Source organism: Balaenoptera physalus, assembly GCF_965194825.1.
Source record: "Balaenoptera physalus genome assembly, chromosome: 17".
NCBI lineage: Eukaryota > Metazoa > Chordata > Mammalia > Artiodactyla > Balaenopteridae > Balaenoptera > Balaenoptera physalus.
Window position 1 is genome coordinate 5216860 of NC_138895.1, and position 17426 is coordinate 5234285.

Here is a 17426-nt window from a genome sequence, read left to right on the forward strand (position 1 = left end):
TTTATCCATTCATCTGTTGATGGACATTTAGGTTGGTTCCATGTCCTGGCTACTGTAAATAGTGCTGCAATGAACATTGTGGTACATGACTCTTTTTGAATTAGGGTTTTCTCAGGGTACATGCCCAGTAGTGGGATTGCTGGGTCGTATGGTAGTTCTATTTTTAGTTTTTTAAGGAGCCTCCATACTGTTCTCTATAGTGGTTGTGTCAATTTACATTCCCACCAACAGTGCAAGAGGGTTCCCTTTTCTCCACACCTTCTCCACCATTTATTGTTTGTAGATTTTTAAGAAAAACTTTTAAAAAGCATTGTGACTACTATTCTGAAAAGTCTGCAACAAAATTTGTACTCCAGTTTTTCTTTTTTACATATCAAAGATTGGTTACTATGCTTTTTCAAATAATTAAAGTTCTTTGTCTTGATCTAAAGAATCATGAAGCAACACAGAAAATATACATATACCCGTTTCAAATTGCCCTAAGATGAAGTAACACTTCAGAATACCTGCCCAGTTTTTGCTGGTACCAGAACAGACGTTTTTTTCCTAGGGCAACTTTGCATACACAAAAACAATAATTAAAGGGGATACAGTGTGTGTGCCCGCACACACACAGGTTTATTATCTCCGTGTTTTACATTCTAAAACGGTGACTCACACAAAAAAATAACAAGCGAAATGAATCATACATCAGAGGGTCTACTAAAACGAATTCCTGTGAGGATACTGGCAACAGAACAGGCCTGAATTAAAACTGTTTCTGTACTTAAAATTTCACAGTTCTAAAAGTCATTTCTCTAAGAGCTGTGAAGTTTTACAACACTTACCTGCATCAATAATTCTTTCATATTTAAGTTAAAACTCAAGCATATACTTTGCAAATTAAGGGCAAATGCCATCATAATCAAAGCTTTATTCTCCTTCATGCTAATCATAAAACGCCATTAGTAAACAATTCAGAAAATGTCAACATTTGCTTAAAACATGTTTTTCATATAGAGTAAATAGGTGGGTTGCAAAAGGAAATTTACCAGTAGTTAATACTTTACGTGTATAAAATACAATAAAGCTTTGAATAATGTGAAAGAAATTATTAACACGATAACATAATTGAAGTCAATTCTGAAGGGCAACAGCACACTTAGAACACTTCTTTGATCCTGTATGATAATGTGGAATTTTGTACAGCATTCAATTTTTGTAGGTCTGTAAAATCACTTATTAATAAAAGGAAAAAACATATCTTGCAAGTATAAAAATCTAAGACAGCATTAAAAGTAGACTGTAGGCAGCATTGGGGCAGGAGCTGTGTTAGTTTCATTCGCTGTTGTTTCCCATAAAAGGAAGTAGAGTTTTTGTTGAGTGAATGAAAATAATTAAAGCAGGACAAGTGCTTTCCAGCAAGGAAGTGAACTATAGGCTCAACCCTCACAGTAGACACAGGACAGAATACATATATCTAAGTTCAAGTAAAAAATAATACAGTGTGGACACAATTTGGTCCAACACACTAAATAAGTTACTAGAAAGGGACTCCCTAAACCTAACAGCTATTTGTAAGGCCTTAGATTAAAACAATAGTAACTGCAGTAAAAGCTGTCTAAGATACTCGTTTTGTTTCCGAAAACAAGCATCCTCTGATTGACCTTACTGCTAAGGAATCAATTAGTACAAGTGTATAATATCAGTTTGGTCCACATTCATTCCTAATAAAAATTTCCAAAGTGCAAACATGCCTGGAGCCTGCGTCCATGCCTGGCATAGAGCAGGAAGGATGGCTGGATGGTTAGGTGGTTAGAGAGGCTGCTGATGCCGCAAGAAGACGGGAAGGAGTAGGGCGCCTGCCCAGAAGCAGGAGACATGGCAAAGAGCGGGGCTGCACCTGACCTGACCCACCCAAGTTGTAAGCAGGTACCCAAATGGCTCACCCCCGGAATACCAAAAATTACAGAACTTATCTTCCTATGGTAGATGTCGTTAACTGATATCAATCAACTGTCAGGATGCCTTTTTAGAATTACTGTATGTGATATTTTCAACTTTTGAGCAATTCATTAAAATGCAGTTCTAGGACAACACTTTTGAAACTTACCATGCAACTTAGCCTTACAATATTTAGAAAGGCTTATATTTAATATACAAATACTGAAAGCCAACAGAGACCTGAAAGGAGTAGCAGACCTATTTGTTTTTAGGAGCCAAGAGGAAAAAGTCAACGAATTCCAAAGTGCAATCAACAAATTCCAACGTTAGTTCTCTTATCTGCACGACAAGGAAGTTCCTTTGGGGGCCACCTGGAGCCTGGGTGTGGCTGTTTATTTCATTTTCTAGCGTCCCCAGAAAAGCGAAGAGACAATCTGATGAAGACGGACTATTAAAACACATTTTACCTTTCAATTCAGAAATGTTTTCCTTGGTTAATTATTTCATGGAGCAAAAATGTCATGTTAGGTTATAAAGTTTTTCTTCTCTTTTAAAAGCTGTTTTAAGGATCCATAACTTAGAAGTTAGGCATTTCGTTTTAACTCCTATGTGGGAGATTTTTCCTCCTATGGTTGTATATTCATTTCAAAATAAAAAAATCTGAAAACTACAGATAGGTGGTATACCAGGGTATTTTCATTCTCTTCACATGGGCAATTAGTATTTGCAAACAGGAAATGAGAGCAGAATGGTGGTGCAAAAGAAATGATGCCAGAGAGAGAGAGAGACAGAGAGAGCACAAAGAATCGCAATTACATCTGAATACAAAGTAAGATTGCTTAATCACACGTTAACTATTTTTAGAGGTTTTCCTTTTTTTTTTTTTTTTTTTTTGTATAAAGCATTTCCAAAATACTGGTGCTCAGGCTAGGATTATAAAGTAGGCAGCTCGCAGGTCAGCTCAATCTGAAAACTGCATGTGTCCCAAATTATGATTAGTTGTTTTTATGTTTTTCTTACCACTGACCCCTCAAATTTCTGGGGCTTTAAGGAAAACGCTTGACACCAACCATAAAAATGTTCACACTGAAGGACCCCAAACATTTGGAGGGCGTGCCTCTGTTCATAAATGGCTAACTGCCTAATGCTATTAAAATCACAGATATAGCATCTCCCAGGCTTCAGGTTTGACCTTCCCAAGCATACACACTCAGTCTGTCTCTACCTATACATTTAACAGGAGGCAGAGATAGCGCACCATAAAACAAGAGGGGCGAGGAAAGAAACTTTCACCTAGTTACAAAAGCTCATGCAAAGAACTAGTTTCAAGCCATCTCAAAGTCAAGCGCACTTTAAACGTAGGCCCATGCGGTGGTACACGAGACAAGGCATAACTGTGTGAGGTGTGTGTGTGTGTAAAATCTTCAGGAGCACCAGACAACATAAGGACAGAGGACCCCGCACCCAGGGGAGGCTCTACGTGTGCCATCACCCTGTCCTCCCCAAGCTGCACCCGTGTGACTGTCCAGGGCAAGACCACTTCTACTGATTCCCACAGAATTGAAGGTGAATGGGATCCGCTCTGGGCAAGACTGTCAAGTCAGGGGACCTGTGCCCTCCCCCGAGCTGTCACAATTAGAAGAGAACCGAGAATTATATTCCTTGACCGATTTTAGTTGAGTGAGGATGAACTTTTTTCAGAATGAAGTTTTTCAGAACTCTACCTCTCTGAGCTTTTTACCTCTAACATGGATTGTAAAACTCATGTTGAAATTACCTGTCTCTCCCCCGGGGACTGTAAATTCATCTACAGGGAGACCGTCAGTCACCCCACATCCCTGGCATGGTGCCCTGGCCTGTGGTGACACTGGATGAATATTTGTGGAACACACTATAATCCCTTTAAGGAATTTCAGGAATCAAAGCAAGCAGGTAAACATGTTTTGGGGTTCCGGAAACCTCAAATGAGTTTAAAAGCAAACTGAGAAGACAAACTCTATAGGATGAAGTCGTTAGTTCTGGCACAGGGGTGGAAACCTAGGGGAGCATTGCAGCCCCTGGGAGGCCGTGGGTGTCTAAAGCTAGGGAGACATGGGCATGTCCACTCACAGGCCCGCGGGGGACCCGACGGGCAGGGAGGCACCCCCTGGGCGGCACCCAGTTGGCCTGGATTTTCAGGACGTTTCTGCTGTCAAATGCTCTGCTCCATAGCTCGAAGAGCACATGGAACCTGTACTCGTTATGATTTATTGTTGGGAAATGAATGGTTTTACGGGAAAGAAAAAGGAACAAAGTAAAGTTCAAAATCTTTCAAGAGGATGCTCTTCCTGTGATATTAAATGGGGGGATGAAAACCGAAAACGGCAGAGAAAATTTTTGACTAGTTACAGATACAAGAGAAATGAAAAAGGAGAGAATCTGCATAAACAGAGTTGGCTAAGTAAAAGTAATGAAAACATTTTTTCTTTTTCTAACTGCTCAAAAAGAGCTTCATTAAAAGAGAGTGTAAAAACTACAATGAAATAGAAAAAGAAAAAAATCCATAACCCGTTAACACTAAAAAACCATTAACATCTTCATATATAATTAAAAAATACTTACAACATACGAACAACTAAAAGTTTATTCTGACTTGATTTTCATGCTTATTCTTCAGAGTGTGCTGAGATTAGAGGATTTCAACCAGCTCAGTTTATGGGTCTTTTATCCCATCAGAACTCTGTCCCTCTGCACCGGGAGACCCTGCCTGGCTCTCAGCCTCGACCGCGTCCTCCTTTCCTGGGGTGCTGCCCGCCTACCGTCGGTGGAGTTCAGGGCCTCGAGCCCATCCTCTGGCCCGGGCCCAGGTCCCTAAACCTCCATCCCGTATTTGAGGTCTCACTGACAAACTTACCTGGTACCAAATCCATGTGTGCCTGGATTTCCAAGTATCGCTACACCTTGATCTGTGCCACTGAGCTGCACCTTACAGGCTGGGAAATCTAGAAGCCTGAGTTGTCCTCTTTCCGACAAAGCCAGCAAACTGCTGCCGTCCCACTGAGGTCCTCGTTCTAGCATCTGCCGCATCCCAGCCAGCAGAACGAGCTCCTCTCCCCACCTGCCCAGAGTTAACCAGACCCTTCCCAGTGGACGGAAAGAGAGATACAGTGATACCATGGGATAATCTATCACGCTGGGCAAGACTCGGAGAGGGAAGAGTTTAAGAGTTTGTCTGCGGGTGATTTGGGGAACATGGACAAATAAGCTTTTACAGCAGCTCTGCGTTTTGTGCACAAGGTAAGGAAAAACTGCTCGTTGCCAGGATTCCAATCCTTCCATTAGACTGTAACTATTAACGAAGTCCTGTTGAACATGATACATTTTGATGGACCTTAAAATAGTAAGTGGCATGCTTATTATGTGGCAGGCTTTTCAAAGCTTTTAATGTCATATCTTATATTATTTCGAAGCTGGAATAAGCGATCACTTTGAAAGCCATGCCATATAATGATAAAAGCCACCTACCTGGGGCCCTGCTCCAAACTCTAGCAAGGCAACCTTATTAATAGACCATCACAGAATGAAGCATTCTGGGTGCCAAATACGGTCAAGGCAGCACCAAGAGGCAACCTAAAAAAAAAAGAAGAGTTAGTTTGAAATTCCAAAAGTCAGACCCAGCTTGGTTAATGGCATATGAACCAAATTGGTTTTTTTAAATTCATTATCACTTATTCACATCTTTATACTTTATTGGAAAATCTATCTCAAATTCTGTTAGGAACAAATGTGAAGCAAATAAAATATTTACAGTACGTTGAAAAATGAAAAGTAAACAAATCAATATCCCTAGGTTTATATACTTCCCCCCCGAATTGCAATGAAATTATCTGGGTTGTTTGTATTTTTATTGGTAAAATATTATTCCAAGTTTACTGCTATTTCTCAAAATTGCAGCTTATTTTCTTCGTTTGTATTCTAAACACATCCATGATTTCCTCTGTAACACAGTTTTGAGAAGAACCTCTTGGGTTGTATATTTTGTTCTGAATAACGGGTGAGGGAGAAATCCTGCTGGACGAGTGTTTCCCTCAGGCTGCGTGTTCTCAGGGAGGGGTGCAAACCACGAGCGCCCCGAAGGAGAGGCAGAACAAGGAGAGGGGCGACCGCCCAGCTGCTGTGCTGCTCTCCACGGTGAGGCTACCACTGGTTTTAAAGTGAATTCGCAGGTGGCAAGCAAGCCCGTCTTCAACGCAAAGAAAACCCCGAGTGAGTTCTGAAGCTCCCAGTGTGTGCTTGTCCTGAGCTTCCTTACGTTGTGCGGGTGATGAAGACCTACACCTACAGGCGCTGACCAGGAAAGAAAGGGGCGCCAGGACCTCTGTGCAGAAACCACCTGCTTCACTTCCCTGGACCAGGGCTCAGCGTGCAGCCACATGTGCCCACCCCTCCGGTAAGACAGACAGCTGACACCGACGTAATAACTGTTACCGGCCTCTATCCCATGCGGCACCGATCTGAATCACTGGGGATGCTGTTCTCGAGGTGCACAGGGGCTGCAGCTGCAGGAAGGACGCCTTATGTCCGGGCAAGCAGCGTGACGGTTAAAGTAAAAGCTGCCCCAAGGTGGTATTAGAGTGACCCCTCGACAGCAAAAGCAATACTGTATGGTATGAACAAGTGACAGAAGGTCAGAAAAGGAAAAGAATACTGTGGACTTTCGCCCTGAAGGACGCACAGCACAGACGGGAAAAGGGGTGTGGCGAGCATGCCGGTTAGCCAGGACTCACAGGTCACCCCTGCGGTTACAGGGTCCAGGGTGACCCGTGTAGCGTAGTCACAGACGTCCTAAGGGTTCAGATGCGAAAAGTGCAGGGGAGCCCCAGGGCAGGGACCGTTGCGCTCATGTACTAGTGATGAGAAGCAAGTGTGAGACAGCGAAGGGGTCCACGGCACTGAGAACAAGTCCGGGGGAGGTGGAGGGGCGGGGACTTCGATGGGATGCAGGAAACAGGGCTGGATGAGCACAAAGCCCGAGCTGAAAACCGGCAAGAAGAAGCCCTTCCCAGAGAGAGGCCGCCTGTGAGCCAGCAGTGTTGACAAAGGACACGCGGGGTGGGGGGGGGGGGGACAGAGCTGGCTGAGTCGCCTCCTCTCGCTCAGGGCCAACCCCGTTACTGGTCGGCTCACGGTGGCGCCTCCTGACCACCACGACAGGACCAAACCAGGCCATTTAGAGGCGGAGTGGCAGGCAGAGCGTCGAGAAGGAAGGAAAAGGTGGCAAAACCCGCAAAAAGACAGAGCTGCTAAGGGTTCCGGAACGCCCCTGCCATTGCCGCACAGAGTTGACCACTCAGGCTTGAGGACGTCAAACTTCAGCAAGAAAGACTGTGGGGCGCGGCGGGCGGGGCGAGACCGGGGCCGGGAGGAGGGGACGCCCCTCCACGTGGGTGCCAGCGGAGGGCCCGGGAGGAGGGGACGCCCCTCCACGTGGGTGCCAGCGGAGGGCCCGGGAGGGGGGGACGCCCCTCCACGTGGGTGCCAGCGGAGGGCCCGGGAGGGGGGGACGCCCCTCCACGTGGGTGCCAGCGGAGGGCCCGGGAGGAGGGGACGCCCCTCCACGTGGGTGCCAGCGGAGGGCCCGGGAGGGGGGGACGCCCCTCCACGTGGGTGCCAGCGGAGGGCCCGGGAGGGGGGGACGCCCCTCCACGTGGGTGCCAGCGGAGGGCCCGGGAGGAGGGGACGCCCCTCCACGTGGGTGCCAGCGGAGGGCCCGGGAGGAGGGGACGCCCCTCCACGTGGGTGCCAGCGGAGGGCCCGGGAGGAGGGGACGCCCCTCCACGTGGGTGCCAGCGGAGGGCCCGGGAGGAGGGGACGCCCCTCCACGTGGGTGCCAGCGGAGGGCCCGGGAGGAGGGGACGCCCCTCCACGTGGGTGCCAGCGGAGGGCCCGGGAGGGGGGGACGCCCCTCCACGTGGGTGCCAGCGGAGGGCCCGGGAGGGGGGGACGCCCCTCCACGTGGGTGCCAGCGGAGGGCCCGGAAGGGGCTTCCAGCGAGGAAGAGAGAGGTGGGCACTGGAGGAGGAGAAAAACGGTAGGGCGTCGGTTAGAGACGGGGTCGGGGTGCCTGGCGGGAGAGAGCAGAGAACGCTGCGGGGCTGAGGATAAAGAGGCAGGGGAGAAACGGGGACGTTTTCCTCGTACATGATTACAGACCTAAGAGAGATGCACACTCACCTAGGCAAGTTTTCTTCTGGTGAAAGGGGTAAGTGATGCAAGGAGTTTGCTTAACTTGGCCAGTGTCAACAGAGCCAAGCGAGAGGGGTGCGTCTGGTAAGGAGGCAGGAGGAGCAAGGCGCTTGGCCTGGGGACAGCAGCCAAGGCTAGAGGGACCCCGCGGAGGACAAGAGAGGGGTGTCCAGGGGCATCCTTGAGGCTTTTACAGAAACACACTTGCCATACAAAATTAAATTTCTTAAGATACAAGGACGTGAGGCACAGCGCAGGGCATGTAACCAATATTTCATAATAACTTGAAATAGATTATAATCTATAAAAATATTGAAACACTGTTACATACCTGAAACCAATATAACATTGTAAATCAACTATACTTCAAAAAATGATTTTAAAATTAATTTTAAAAATTAAGTGGTTTAATTATTGCTGTTGGGAGTGTAAACCATTGAAACTTTTCTGGAATACACTGTGGAAATAGGTAGTCAAAGCTAAGTGTACATGTATGTTGACCTGATAAATCATTTCTAAAAGTATAAGGAAAAAAGCTGAGAAACAAAGATTTAAGTACAGGCATATTTTAAGAATAAATGTTGATAATGTCTAATAAAAGGGGTAAAGTAGCATATATCTATATGATAAGATAACTACGCAGCCATTAAAAACATGCATTTAAAAAACATTAAGTCACATGATTAAACACTGATATAATGCTAAAATTTTTAAAAGCAGGACATGGAATATACTCTGATTCCCATTTTGTAAAGTACACACTTAGAACTACTCCTCCCCACTCCGCCACAATACCTTTAAATGTACCTCGGTAAGTTATTAAAAAATTAGCAAGATGTAGGCTTTATACTCTTCTGTATTTTACAAATGTCTTACTTTTATAATTAGAAAAAATCTTTTTACCAAAAAAAAACGTTTTTGGGGGAAAAAAAAAGAACTTGGATCCATACCTCATTCCATATACAAATGGATCATGGACACAAACGTAAAGCCCAAAACTATAAAAATGCTAAGAGGAAACATAGATAAACATCTTGTGACATTCAGTTAGTCAAATATTCCTTGGCTACAATACTAAAAGCACAACCCATAAAATAACAAATTGATAAATTAGATTCCATCAGACTTTAAAACTGCTCTTCAAAAGGCAATGTTAAGAGAATGAAAAGACAAGCCACTAGAAAACTAGAAGAAAAACTTTGCTAAGCATGTGTAAAGAAGTTGTATTCAGGCTATATAGAGAACTTCCAAAACTCAACAATAATAAAACAACCCAGTTAAAAAAATGGGCAAAATATTTGAATCGACATTTCACCAATAAAGATATATGGATGACAAATAAGCACATTAAAAGATGCGCACCATCACTGGTCATTAGGGAAATGCAAATCATACCACAAGGACATACTGCTTTCTACACACTAGAATGACTACAACTAAAAAAAAAAAAAAAAAAAGGACTTCCCTGGTGTCGCAGTGGTTGGGAATCTGCCTGCCAATGCAGGGGACACAGGTTCGATCCCTGGTCCGGGAAGATCCCACATGCCACGGAGCAACTAAGCCCGTGCGCCACAACTACTAGCCCGCGAGCCACAACTACTGAAGTCCGCGCGCCTAGAGCCCGTGCTCCGCAACAAAGAGCAGCCCCTGCTCGCCGCAACTAGAGAAAGCCCGCACGCAGCAACGAAGACCCAACGTAGCCAAGAAAAAAAAAAAAAAAGTGACCGTCTGACTGTATCAAGTGCTGGTGAGTATGTGAGACAAGTCTAACTCATACTGGCAAGAAGGTAAAAATGTACAATCACTTTTTTAAAAGCTTGGCAGTTTCTTAAAAAGTTAAGTATGTGACACAGCCATTTCACACCTAAGTATTTACCCAAGAGATGTGAGAACAGATGTCTATACAAAGATTTATACATGCATATTCATAGCAGCCTTATTTGTAACAGTAAAAAACTAGATACAACCCAAATGTCCCTCAATGTGTGAATGGATAATCAAGCTGTAGCAGGTTCATGGAACAGACTAATAACCAGCAATGAAGAGGAATATACTACTGATACACACAGTAACATGGATGAACCTCAAAATAATCACGCTGAGTGAAAGAAATCAGGCAGAAAAAAAGAGGACATATTGCGTGATTCCATTTATATACGATTCTAGGAAATACAAGCTAATCTGTAGTGACAGGAAACAGCTCAGTGGTTATTGGGAACTGGGTGGGATCGGGAGGCATCACTCACAAAGGGACATGAGCAAACTTTTGGGAATGACGGTTATGTTCACTATGTTGGTTGTGGTGATGGTATCAGGGATGTATGTCGCAACCTGGCAAACTGTACACTTTAAATATGTGCAGTTTATTAAATATCAATTATACTTCAATGAAGTTATGAAAAAGGCCAAGTTTTCATACTGAGAGAGACTTAAAATTAATGAGGCCAAGAAACAAAATCTTCTTATGAATTTACTGAAGTTCGCAAAAAAAAAAAAACAAACCCCACTTTTCTGTGAGATGATAAACTCATGAACTAAATCCTTTATGAGGGTTATGACTCAAAATGGCTAAAATCTTTTCTCCCCAGGCGGAGGGGGGAAAAAAAAAGATGAGTGGGCTACTGGCCTAACTGTAAGGGTCACACTGAATCCTCACTCGAAAGGATAGATGTCGAGGCAGTTTTTAGAGCCACATTCTCAGCTGCCGCCCTTGGAGGAGGCCAGCTCACCTGTCCCTTACACACTGGCACATCCCACTCTGTGATTTAAAGGCTCCAGGAATACACTCTAACTGGAACTGAGACCTACAAATAATAAACAGTTCTGGGATAGGTTCCATTTATCAAATACCAAAGGAAGTACTCACCAGAGAGTTTCACTTCAGCCTGGGTACAGATCTTTTAAATACGTTAATTAGTGGTAGCCTTAGAAAAGAAAAGTGTCGCGCTGACTGGTAGGCCTGCCTTTGAGTCATTAAAAAAATAAAGTGACTGTTCAGCCAAGACAACAAAAGAATGAGTAAGAATTAGCCAAGCCTGGGCAGGTATGGCAGGTGGGGAGTTGGACACTGTTGGTGGATCTGGGTAACTTCAGGCAATTGGTTATTTCTGGAGCCAAGAGTGAGAGAGACAGAACGAGGCTGGAGATGGTGGAGGAGTCCCGTACGACTCACGTTATCGAGGGCTGAACATTTTAAATTATTCTCATAATTTACAAATTCTCCTAAATGTAGGGGCCTGAATAATGTGCTCCCCCCACTCCCATCCCCAGCCACGTTTTTAGATTATGCGGCAAACAGCCAACCTTTGTGTGTCGTGTTGCTTTCTGAAACAGAATTAAGTGGTGATTTTCCTATCAACATTTTTAGGTTAGCTTTTTTTTTTTTTTTTTAAAGAAATGTGACCTTGACCCTGCAATCCCACTCCAGGGCATATATCCAGAGAAAAACATGGTCCCAAAGGATACATGCACCCCAATGTTCATTGCAGCACTGTTTACAATAGCCAAGACATGGAAGCAACCTAAGTGTCCATCGACAGATGAATGGATAAAGAAGACGTGGTACATATATATACAATGGAATACTACTCAGCCATAAAAAAAGAATGAAATAATGCCATTTGCAGCAACATGGATGGACCTAGAGATTGTCATACTGAGAGAAGTAAGTCAGACAGAGAAAGAGAAATATCATATGACATCGCTTATATGCGGAATCTAAAAAGAATGAACTTATTTACGAAACAGAAACAGACTCACAAACTTAGAGAATGAACTTCTGGTTACCAGGGGAGAAGGGTGAGGGGGAAGGGATAGTTAGGGAGTGTGGGATTGGCATGTACACACGGCTATATTTAAAATGGATACCCAACAAGGACCTACTGTAGAGCACAGGGAACTCTGCTCAATGTTATGTGGCAGCCTGGATGGGAGGGGAGTTTGGGGGAGAATGGAAACATGTATATGTATGGCTGAGTTGCTTGCTGTACACCTGAAACTATCACACCATTGGTAATCGGCTGTACTCCCACATAAAATAAAAGTTAAAAGAGAAAAAAAAGAAATGCGACCTTCCTCAATTATAAACTCACTTTGGCCTTTGCAGTGTTTGCTGATAGCTAATTAACAAAAAGGGATTGTAAACCCATCAGTGTGAGGCCTTACATGGTCCAGAGCCCAGAGTATGGGGAACAGTGGCACAGAGGCAAAGGACCTGCTTTTTGAGAATCAGAACTGGGTTTGAATCCTGCCGGACCCTTACCTAAGTGTAATTTTGGACAATTTAGTGTCTCTGCAGGATGGGAACGAACGCCGTGCGGTCCTATGAGAATTCACCGAGGGGACGTACCTGAGGTCTCTAGCAGGGCTCTGAGGGCTCAAAATGCAAAACTCTCCTATTCAGTGGGTGACTCAGGAGTTAGTGCTGCCCCCAAACGACCAGATGTGCACTTGAAAATAAGGGTTCTTTTTTTTTTTTTCTTTTCTTTTCTGGCACAGGCTCCTACATAGAATCACAGCCAACAGAATCGTTGAAGGACAGACAAGTGCAGGACTCCAAATGAAGAAAACTATCCCGGCACATGTGATGTGAGATTCATATGAAAACTGATATTTGGTGAAGCAGTGTACTTTTGATCGTCTTGTCTCTGTGAGAGAGGTGGGGTGTAGCTTAAATCTCATGGTGGTCATGGGCACAGATAATCCCGTATCACTGATAAACAAAACCAATCTGCATGGGGCCAGCAGTCACTTTGCGAGTTGTGTTGAATGGTAATTCAGGGAATATGTGACTGCTGACCTTCCGGGGATGGACTGACCCCTGCTTGTGGCTGAATTGTGGTCAAAGATCCTCACGCACCTGTGGAAATATGACGATTACTAAAAATCAGAGAAAACAGCTACTTTATCAAAGTACATAGTAAACCAAAATTCCACACTGTGAATGCTGCAGCGTGGGAATGTCCCTGTCACATGGCATCTCGAATTCGTCCCCTCCCCTCGTCCTGCTGAAACCGAAGCAGGGTGGGCAAGGGATTGGGAACTGAATGCCGTGCTGCAGAGCCAGGCGGGTGGAGGGATTAGGAAGGGAGGGAAGGCACGGGAGGAGATGGCGGTCCACATGTACTCAAGGAAGGCTGACCCCACCAAGGGGGCTGCTCCAGCAGACAGGAACTTCCCCGAGCTTCAAACAAGCAACTCCTGATCTCTGAGGTTTCTAAGTGATCATACGTGCATTCCTCTCACACTCTTGCTCATCCCGTGCAGAGGAAATGTTTCTAAACACTAGATGTAATTTTAACTCAGTAATTTACATTGGGCCCACCTTGTCAAGCTCCCTCCAGCAAAAATGCAGTGTTTGCCAAATTTATCTACAGGTACCTGTCACAACCCTGGACTTGCCTGTTTTCTTTTATTTTTAAAAACTTTACTGGCATTGATGGAGTGGGAGTTTTGGATTAGCAGATGCAAACTATGATATACAGGATGGATAAACAACAAGGTCCTACTGTAGAGCACAGGGAACTCTATTCAATATCATATAATGAACCGTAATGGAAAAGAATATGGAAAGAATATATACGTGTATAACTGAATCACTTTACCGTCCAGCAGAAATGTACACAACACTGTAAATCAACTATACTTCAATAAATTAAAATAACCAAAAACTTCACTGGCACTGTTCCTGATCATGATGGAGTGATGATACAGAGACCTGAGTATGTATTTCTTCGTGTATTAACCTATGCAACGTTAACATGCCTTGTGGCCTTTCTGAACCTTAATATCTTTAACTGTAAAGAGAACACAGTCAATTCTTGATTAAGTGGGATAACTGAGAAGTAGGGTCACAAGTGGCCAAAGAAAATCATGAAGAAAACAAAATTAGTCACAACAGTACACTGACTGGTGGTCCTTTTGCTTTTTAAACTGAAACCCATTTGGATAATATAAAACTAGGGGTCAATCCATGCCAGAGGCAAGGGGAAAAAGGGGCTTTGGGGGTGACAAAAACAGCAAAGACACTCCTGGTTCTGTCTCCAGTATCTTCTATGGGGTCCCGGCGAAGGCTGCAGGGTAGGCACCCTCGGAGCTGAGATCTTGCCTTTTCTTATCTGTTTCCATATCCCTCCTACCTAGAACAGTGGATGCACAAAGGAGGTGCTCAAATATTTGCTGAACGAATAGAAGGAGGAAGAGAAGAAGGGAAGGAGGGAAGCCTTCCCTCCTGCTGGTCACATGGACCTGTGAAGGAACACAGGGGTCCACCCTCCTTGACTCCCTTTGTGAATGACGAGGAATAGGCTGAATGCTTTAAATCTGAAAACTCTCTTGGGTCTCCCCCGGGGCCCAGCAGTCAAGAGCACCTGCTGTCTTTCTTGGCTTGGCCCAAGCTCACCGACACCAGGATGCTGCAGTCACTGTGCCACCTGGTGGTCATGCCTAGAAGCTCGTCTTCCTCCAGAGAGGAGGGCAGTCCCCCCACCTGCACAGAGGGGGGAATGGGATGTCCGACCACACTTACCGATAAATACGCACTACTGTATACAAACTAGACAACTAATAGGGACCTACGGCAGAGCACAGGGAACTCTACTCAACACTCTGTAATGACCTATATGGGAAAAGAATCTGAAAGAGAGTGGCTGTGTGTATATGTAGAACTGATTCACTTTGCTGTACAGCAGAAACTATCACAACATTGTACATCAACTATACTCCAATAAAAATTGTTTTTAAAATGTAAAAAAAATAATGTCTCTAAAAAGAAAAAACTGGGGGTGAGAGAGGTGAGAGGTGTGGGCCTGTGGAGTGTGGCCCCGAGGAGGAAGCAGCAGGACAGAGGACAGCGCCCCGCCTGGGGGAGCAGGGGCGATGGGAGGCGCAGTCACTGCCTTCTTGCCTGGAGCCAGTGGTACCGTAGGGAAAGGCAAGGCTAGCAGGAGACCAGGAGGTTAGGAAGGGCCTCCGCTTTAGGGAGCCGAGTAGGCAAGGGAAAGGCAGGCTTGTGATTACGGGGTCGAGGGAACCAGCCCTTGGGTGAATGACTTACCATTTCCCAGCTTGGGTTTCCTCGGCTGAAAAGTGAGAAAATTAAACCCTACAGGGTTGTTATGGGGAATAAGTGATGTCGTGTGTAGAGCACGTACCGCAGTGACCAGCACTCAGTAAGGGCTACACTATCCATGTTAAGAAACAGCCAATCAGGCGAAGACCTTGAATGGCAGCTTATCTGTCAGACAAGGGAGAAGCAGCAAAGGCTCCGGAGGGCAGGTGAGGGCAGAGGGGAGGCCCAGCAGGAAGGCCACTGACAACACACAGGGCTTTGAGGAGGGACTCCTCCTTTACAGGACGGATGGAAGAGGGTGGCCTGCAGAGGGAACATCCTTGAACAGGAGGAAAAACCAGGAAGAGAGTGATTCATGCAGACAGTGGTCAAGGTAAGGACTACCTCCTACTCCCTTTTGCTTGAGTGATACGCAGGCTTTTAGTAATCTTGGGAAGAACTATCTCAGGGGATGGAGGAACCGGGATGGATCACTGAGGTTGAGGAATCAGCTGAACCTGAGAAATCCGAGGCTCCCAGCACGCATTGCTCTTTGGAGAAATGGCATCAGCTGGAGGGCGAGGGGTAGAAAAAGAGAGCCTTCTGTCACCACGTGTTGCTTGTTTTTACAACAGCAGAGGCTTGATGCGTTAAGTGCTGAAAGGAAGGACCAGGTAGAGAAGGAAAGGCTGAGAGTAAAAGAACAACGGATGAGAGAGGATGGCACCCACAGCACAAGAATACACAGGAGGACGGCGTGTGTGCAGACGCCGGACCAGGACACCCGGGTGCAGGCAGAGGACAGAGAGGACAGAAACTAGGGCCGCTGCATGAAGGGGGGACCCCCGGGGCACAGTCTGCAAGGAGGAGCGGGCGCCGGCCACGTGGGCAAAGGAGGTGAGAACGTCCCCGAGGACCAGCCAGCAGAGGACATGGCATTTCAAAACATTCCAGTGCAGGTTTTGTTGAAGTTGTTTCTGGAGATGATGCTGGCCCTCAGTCTCCCCTGTGTGGTTCTGCCTCCGTGTGGACTTACCAAGTCCTCTGCCACGGAAGAGCCCCAGGCCACGTCCATCAGTCCCAAACTGACCGATTCCTTTAGAACCGTGAGGAGAACCCGCCAACATGAGCACGGCCACAGGAAACCAGACTGCTGTGCCCGAGGACCTCCGGCAGTTTGGTGCTGGGGGGCGGGACCCGGGGAGGGAGGGACATTCCCGGGGCAGGGCTGGCAGTGGCCGCGCTGCGTCACCAAGTCACGGCGCGGCAGGCCCGGGACTCCGCTGCCGCTTCAGGACGACTCTGCACTCACGTGCCGCCGCCGTTGAGTCATCTGGTCGCAGAGGCCAGCGGTTCAAGGGCCAATGACACGTGGCAGAGCGTTATACAAATGGGAGGTATTCTTCGGATGTACTGTAATTTCAGAGCATCTTGATTAGGACGTTTGAATGTTTCTAAGACTTCAGACTTCTAACTGACGTCCCCCCACGTAGTTAAATGGTGAAAGGTACCAAAAGAGGTGCCAATCTGAATCCTTATTTTTTAGAAAAGGAATTGTCGGGTAATGTGAATAATTACTCCCTTAATTTATGTGTTTTGCAAATTCCGATTGATTCAGAGTTTGGCAGGTGAGTTTCTCCCCCCTCAGCTTAACATGAACTTGTAGTATTAATACACAGTGATCTTTCATTTAAGCTGCAACATCCATGACCTAAAACAGAGGGGGAGAAAGAGAAAGGGGGAACACAGGTTCTGAACAGCCAAAGTGATTGTTCCACATGCACACACATCACACACTTCATAACGGAGGTGGGCGCTGTGCCTGCCCTCACTCAGGGCCAATCTCTCAGGCAAAACCACAGCAGGTTGGGTTGCTGAGATTTTTGGCCCAGGGAAGATTAGCAGCCTCAGGTGTCAAAGGCAAATTAATGATGGCGGCAAGAGGGGACTGCTAAGTGGGGGAAAGATATGAAAGATAAATACACACGAGAGAAATAAAAAAGCATGGACGGTGGTCACGGCCACGCCGGGGAGGGCTAAGGAAATGGGCACTCCCATGGCGACTTCCAGAAGTCAAACTGGCCACACGACTGCCGAGTAAAAGACGGCACTTATCATTTTCTCCACTCATTCATACCTAAGAATTTATCTGAAGAAAATAACCTGAGATGCACATAATGATTTATGCACAAGACCATCCATCACTGCATTATGTGAAGACTAGGAATAA

At 45.7% G+C, this 17426-nt stretch overlaps 1 protein-coding gene across 5 annotated transcripts in view; it reads right to left on the reverse strand.

Moving 5' to 3' along the window:
• The window catches only part of PLAG1 (PLAG1 zinc finger), a 51614-nt gene that overhangs the window by 13318 nt on the left and 20870 nt on the right, over window positions 1-17426 (reverse strand). The window contains exon 2 of one of the 5 annotated variants that reach the window (XM_082433028.1): window positions 5428-5532. The exons of the other annotated variants lie outside the window; for them this stretch is intronic. The gene's annotated coding sequence lies outside the window, so the exon portion shown is untranslated. The remainder of the gene's footprint in view (window positions 1-5427; window positions 5533-17426) is intronic. 5 annotated transcript variants of the gene reach the window in all.